At 36.0% G+C, this 6,179-nt stretch overlaps 1 protein-coding gene across 1 annotated transcript in view; it reads left to right on the top strand.

The window, feature by feature from the left end:
* dlgap1a (discs, large (Drosophila) homolog-associated protein 1a) overlaps nt 1-6,179 on the top strand; it is a 96,076-nt gene that overhangs the window by 50,966 nt on the left and 38,931 nt on the right. The window lies entirely within an intron of this gene.

Raw genomic sequence — 6,179 nt, 5'->3', positions numbered from 1 at the left:
CACCAAATACACAAAATAATGTTCTTTTTAGCAACACCATATGACCCCTTTAGATTATCTAGGTAATTGCCCACCTATTTTCCTTCTATAAAAAAGGCAGCTCAGTCCTGACGTCCGGTTTAGACCTTCCGTTCTCAACTGCACTACTTCTCTGAGAAGCTGAGACAAATTGGCTATTTTCAGATAATGAACTACTAAATTGATCAGCGACCATGTTCTGCAATTTCATCTAGTGATGTCTGATTCAAGAGTAGCTTTGTAATGATTCATTTGAACCAATTTGAAAGTCGAACAAAATTTCACTCTTGAGTTATTGATTTAACTCAATCTTTTGAACGAGCTGAATTGATTATTTAAGTGAATTACTTGCTGAATCAAAAGACATCATGCTGGGTGATGTTTCACCTGAAAGCTGGTCCTATAACCTATATGGAAGATTTGTTGTGGAAATGGGACAAAAAGATTATTAACAAATATTATTCAACAATAACCAATAAGCAAAAGATGTATGATATCCTATTGTGTTGATTTTTGGACCAGTAGAATCAATCATCCTACCTTCCAACACCTTCAAAATAAAAACATCTGGACTGCATTGATTGCAGTTATTATATTATTTGAATTGATTCAGTAATTGATTATTGATTTTCAAGTTTACATTCCAGATTCATTTTTTTTATTCCATAGAGTTCCACAATTAAGAGCCTTTTAAGAGATATATTGCGTGTGTTACTTAAACTGCAAGTAAAGTGAAATAAAAGTAAGCATGACAGTGTTTGATGTTGGCATCAGCTCTAACCATGTTGTTCTGCGTTGGTATCCAAAGCTTGGCATCTCTTGAAGACTGTGCTTTAGCCACGTAATAGTCATCCAGCTGGCCATCTAACAGCTCGAAATCCTCTGCCTGTCCAATCCCCATTTTAAAGCGCACTAATGCTGTAGTCAACACCTTTAACACCTGCCAAGCATGCAGATCTGTTACCATGTAGCTTTAGAGAGTGACGAGTTTATTAACTGTCTGTTTTATCTGCTGTGCTGCACTCATCTCCCTACGGAGAGGTGCAGGGAAAGTCTGTTTTTCTAGTCAAGATATTAATTTGTCTGGGACTCAGATCTCTGTTGTTTCGGTTTCTCATTTATTTCAGCAGTTTTTATGATAAGACATGCCAATTTAGTCAGGCTTTTGTCATTTTCCTGTGCTGACCATGAAACATTTATTATATTTTTTTCTTCTGAAATAAAAATAAGACATTAAAAATAAAATAAAAATGAGAAAAACACAACAAAATAACTAAAAAAAGAAAAGAACAAAAAATGAATTGAAAATATTAATAAAAACTATAATAGCGTATCGCAAAACCTTTTGCAGATTTGTCGCAATGCGCCGTAATGCGCCACAGACATGTGCAGAGTAAATTATTCAAGCATTAATGGCAAGGAAAGCCCCTTATACTTGAGAGCGACCATGTATGAGGTATTTCTTGGAGGTTATAGTATATTAAAGAACGGTCATGTGAATTTTACATACGCGAAGTGACCTGTAAATTTCCATTGCAGTTTTGAGAAATATTCCTTTTTCAAATTGCCTGAAAAACCACCTCATGTGAGTGTGAAAACTTTTTTGCGATATATGGGAGTTTTTTGCGAAATTGCTTCCATTAGGTCTATTTTCAATTCGCAATTTCAGTTTGCAAAATTTGAAGGGTAATGGAAATGCAGCTACGTTTTTTTTTTAGTCAGGATGTTAATTTGTCTGAGACTTACATCTCATCTGTTTTGGTTCCTCATTTACTTCAGCAGTTTTTATGATCAAATGTAAATTTAGACAGGTTTTTGTCATTTTCCTGTGCTGTAAATTTAGACAGGTATTTGTCATTTTCCTGTACTATATATATATATATATATATACATACATTCATTCATTCATTCATTCATACATACATGCATACATACATACATACATATATATATACTGTATATATTATGTATGTGTATATATATATATATATATATATATATATATAGTTCCATACAGATGGAGTTTTTTATCTTCTTACTGTTCTCTCTCTTTGAGCGAACAAAAATGCTTTGATGCAAATGAATGGAGTCCAATCATTTTCTCTATTTTGCTATTTGTATTGCTTTTTTATGTATTACTATTTTATGCAGAAAATTGCTTTGTTAGGAAAGCATTTGCTAAGAACATGAATGTGATATACAAAAGCTTTTGCCTTCTAGGTCAGTGCGCAATTCAAATTAATCATGTCTTTGCGATTCAAATTGAAAATCCATTAGCAGTCTATCCAGAGGGGCGTCAAAGACTCGCTGTTGTATAAATTAAATAATATCAAATGACTGCCGTTGGATTTGAGAGATATTACATTTAATTTAAAGTTTAAGCAAAACATTAACCTCAAACTGGGCGTTTGTGCCCTTTGACTACCACTCGGAACTGTTTTCTTTGTGTTCTTCCTTTGGTTTCGTCCAGCTCTGAGCTCAGATTGATTGGGTTGGACTGTTGTACCTCCATGCCCTGCTTCCCCATGGGCACCTGACTCCTCTTCATTTAGGTCACCAGGCTTTTCTGTTACTGCTGAGTAATGAGTGGCTAATCAACCAGGGTTCAGCGCTGCACTAATTACCAACCTGCTGTATGACTTGGGACTCCTAGCACAGCTTGACGGGCAGAACCCATAAAGGATCCACACGGACACATTGAAGGGTGCGAGATTAGATGGTCAGACAGACATGCTTCCCACAGCGGAGATATCAGTCAGCGTCTCCACAGTAACACACAACACCATTATTCCTGCCGGTCAGGAGCCGAGTGCGGATTTAATTAAGGAAGCACAATATGCCACGCCACTGCAGTGGCAAAGGTACAAGTAATTACTCTAATTAGCCCAGAGATTTCCTTAAAAGCTCTTGCGTTGTAAAACACACTCCCATGCCAGTTGACTGAGGTCTTGTAAGCAGCAGGAGCTCGTCAGTTATTCTGAGCATTAATTGACTTCACAGGTTCTCCACTGATATATTTAGCAGGCATATATTTATGCAATATGACTGCATCATTGTGGTTTTAAAGAGTCCAGCACATTACAGCACATGCAAGTACAGCGTGTGCGTGTGTGTGTGTGTGTGTGTGTGTGTGAGAGCGGGGGTTGGTCTACATTTAGGTAAGTCATTGTGGGGTTGCCATAGTAACAGATTTGTGCTGTAATACGTCTAAAGAGGTTGCCTCAAATGGTCTGTAGGTGGGCTGAGTTCATTAAATCAATTGTTTGTTCTCATTATTGTATCTGTTCTCATTTCTTGCGTCTTACTGGAGTCTAATGTGCAGTGATCATTTTTTGTCACACTTTTTTGACAAAGATCCAATCAATTTAGTATTTCATTTCATAATTTGTTTACATTTTTAATCACAAAAATCGCATCTAATTTATATGACATTTTAATATAATAATAAAGCCTATTTCATGATCTTTTAAAATTTTTTTTTACCTGTACAAGGTTTATGTAAACTTTTGACAACATCTGTATATACACTAATGTGCAGTGATAATTTTCAAACTTTTTTCCAGCCAGTTCTATCAAACCTTTACAATTAATCCAGAACGCGGCAGCAAGATTAAATTTTAACGAGCCGAAAAGAATGCACGTCTCACCTCTGTTTATCAATTTGCACTGGCTACCATCAGCTGCTTGCATAAAATTCAAGGCATTAATGTTTTCCTACAAAACCACCAGTGGCTCTGCACCCCTTTACTTAAATTCATTACTTCCGACCTTATTTGACCCTCTAACTCTAGCACTCTCTATTCTAATTCTATTCTTTATAAAAAAAAAGAAAATAATAAAAAAAACTTTCCCCTTTTAGACTTGCACTCTATTTATTTACTAACTGCTTGTTTTCTTAAAAAAGAAAAAACTAACACTTGCTTCTCTAATCTTTGTATTCTATCTATTTGTTTTCTTTTTATTTATTATACAATTAACAAAGGCAAAAAAGGCCTCTAACACTAGCTTGCTCTATTCTTTTTCTATTCTATCTGTTTTCTTTTTATTTATTATATAAATTATATTATATATTTTATTTATATAAACCTTGCTACATGTACTGCATTAAGCTAACTGAGACTTGTCATAGCACTTGAATATCATTGCTCTTTTGTTGATTTTGATTGCTTCCATTGTCCTCATTTGTAAGTCGCTTTGGATAAAAGCGTCTGCTAAATGTCTAAATGTAAATATAGTTCATATATTCATTATATATACACACACACACACACACACACATATAATACTTAACTCTATACTTATGATATATATTTTTCATCTGATTTTCATCAGTGGTGAAACCAAAAATCCTTTGTTAACATTTTCCTCAGTAATTTCGTTGTTGAGATTAACACTGACATGTAGGATTGACAAGACAGCAGTGTAATTTCTTTGCTTCAATTTCAGATTGATATCTGCTCAAGCTCTACGAAAGTGCTCCGAGATTCCACCCTAAGCGCAGTGGAAAGCCCAGACAAAGATTGGAGGATTTGCAGATTTGTAATACTGTTCTGGCATTATGAACGCTCATAAATATTTCATCTTGTGGAATTTCCTCAATCAATATTTTGATGGTTTTATCTGTTTATTGACGAAGAAAAGCTTCAAATGCCAGTGTTACATCTGCATGTGCAAGGGAGGTTTATTTGCTTTAGAGTACAGTCGCAATCCTTCCAACCAACTAATGCCCTGATTATATGCCAGGGGACAGTGCTTTGACCTTTAACATTGTTTATGATTAATAATACTAAGTGAGTGTTTGATGTCTATATTTATCGAGTTCGTTCTTTATATTAAGTAGGAGTGGAGCTGCTTATTATATAGCTCAGAAGACCGAATAACTCACATGTACATTAGTCATCAGATACAATTCCGTATCTTTGTGAAACATGAAAATAGACAGCCTCGGGGAGCTGCCACTGCAGCAGAAAGTACGTGAGCCACAGCGCTGCATTGTGAATGGCTGACGTAATTAACAACCGCACAGCAACCAATCCGTCGAGACGACCATGACAGCAAGGCGGAAACTTATCAGCTTATTCCGCAACGATGACATCATGCATAACCAGTTCCCCAAAGTCAGGTTCACCATGGGGGATGCGGCCCCCCTGAGCGCTTCTTGTGAAGTTTAGCCATTCTGTTCTCCAATAGTGTAGAGAGATGCCCTGGGGCGTTTTGGACCGTACCGCTCCGTGAGGAGTTGCTGTGTTCACTTATGTATGTGTGAAGCCATGCAGATGGAGGGTGGAGATCTACGCCAATGCTGGAGCTTCCACTAATTCCCATACTGCTGATGCGGATGCAAGGTGTCTGCCTGTTAACAAAGTGTCAGCGCGAGCGTCGGGCATGTGGGCGGCCTTAAGTGAGTTTAGCTGTTTCTCTCCTTGCCCGTGTGTTGCACTCACCCCACCTGCTTTATGCCTGAGTGACCTGATGGAGCCGTCCTTTTATCTATTTAAAGAGCCACATCCATAATGTACGCTGCTGTGCCCTGGACACTTGCAGAGGTCTTGCATGAGCGTTTGATTTGCTCACAGCCCCCCCATGAGCCCTGATGAAGGGACCTTGACGAGGAGTGTGGCATCTAAATGTGTTTAATACTCGTGACGTCAAAGAACATGCTACACATTTGATTGGAGGAAATTCTATGTGGCTCTCAGTTTGCATCATGCCATCCAGAGAAGAATGACCAGAGCGCCATCTTTTATTTCAACGTGTGTTTTTGCCACACAAAAAAAATCCTTATATTGTCATTCAACAATGTGTTAACATGGAGGAAATTTGCTCACTAAATTGTGTGTATCTAACCTATCTAATATGCATAAAATATATTAATATTATTACAATTTTTTCATATTTTTTTCTTTTGATATAACAGGTATAACAAATATAAATATAATCCAATTCTTGCAAAAGATGTGTTTACACAGACTTTTTATGGATACCATAAATGTAACCCAATAACATATTAATTAAATAAATATTTTTTAAATATTAATTTATTAATACGTTTTATCAAATGAAAATAAAATAAAATAATTTTTGAAAAAAATATTTTCAATAAAATTTATTATTATTATTATTGTTGTTGTTGTTGTTATTTTATGTACAAATTACATAAA

The sequence above is a fragment of the Sinocyclocheilus rhinocerous genome, unplaced genomic scaffold (assembly GCF_001515625.1).
Source record: "Sinocyclocheilus rhinocerous isolate Xijiao unplaced genomic scaffold, SAMN03320098_v1.1 scaffold2065, whole genome shotgun sequence".
Classification (NCBI taxonomy): Eukaryota; Metazoa; Chordata; class Actinopteri; order Cypriniformes; family Cyprinidae; genus Sinocyclocheilus; species Sinocyclocheilus rhinocerous.
The sequence above is the reverse complement of the archived record's forward strand: the minus strand, read 5'-3'. Positions and strand labels throughout refer to the sequence as shown.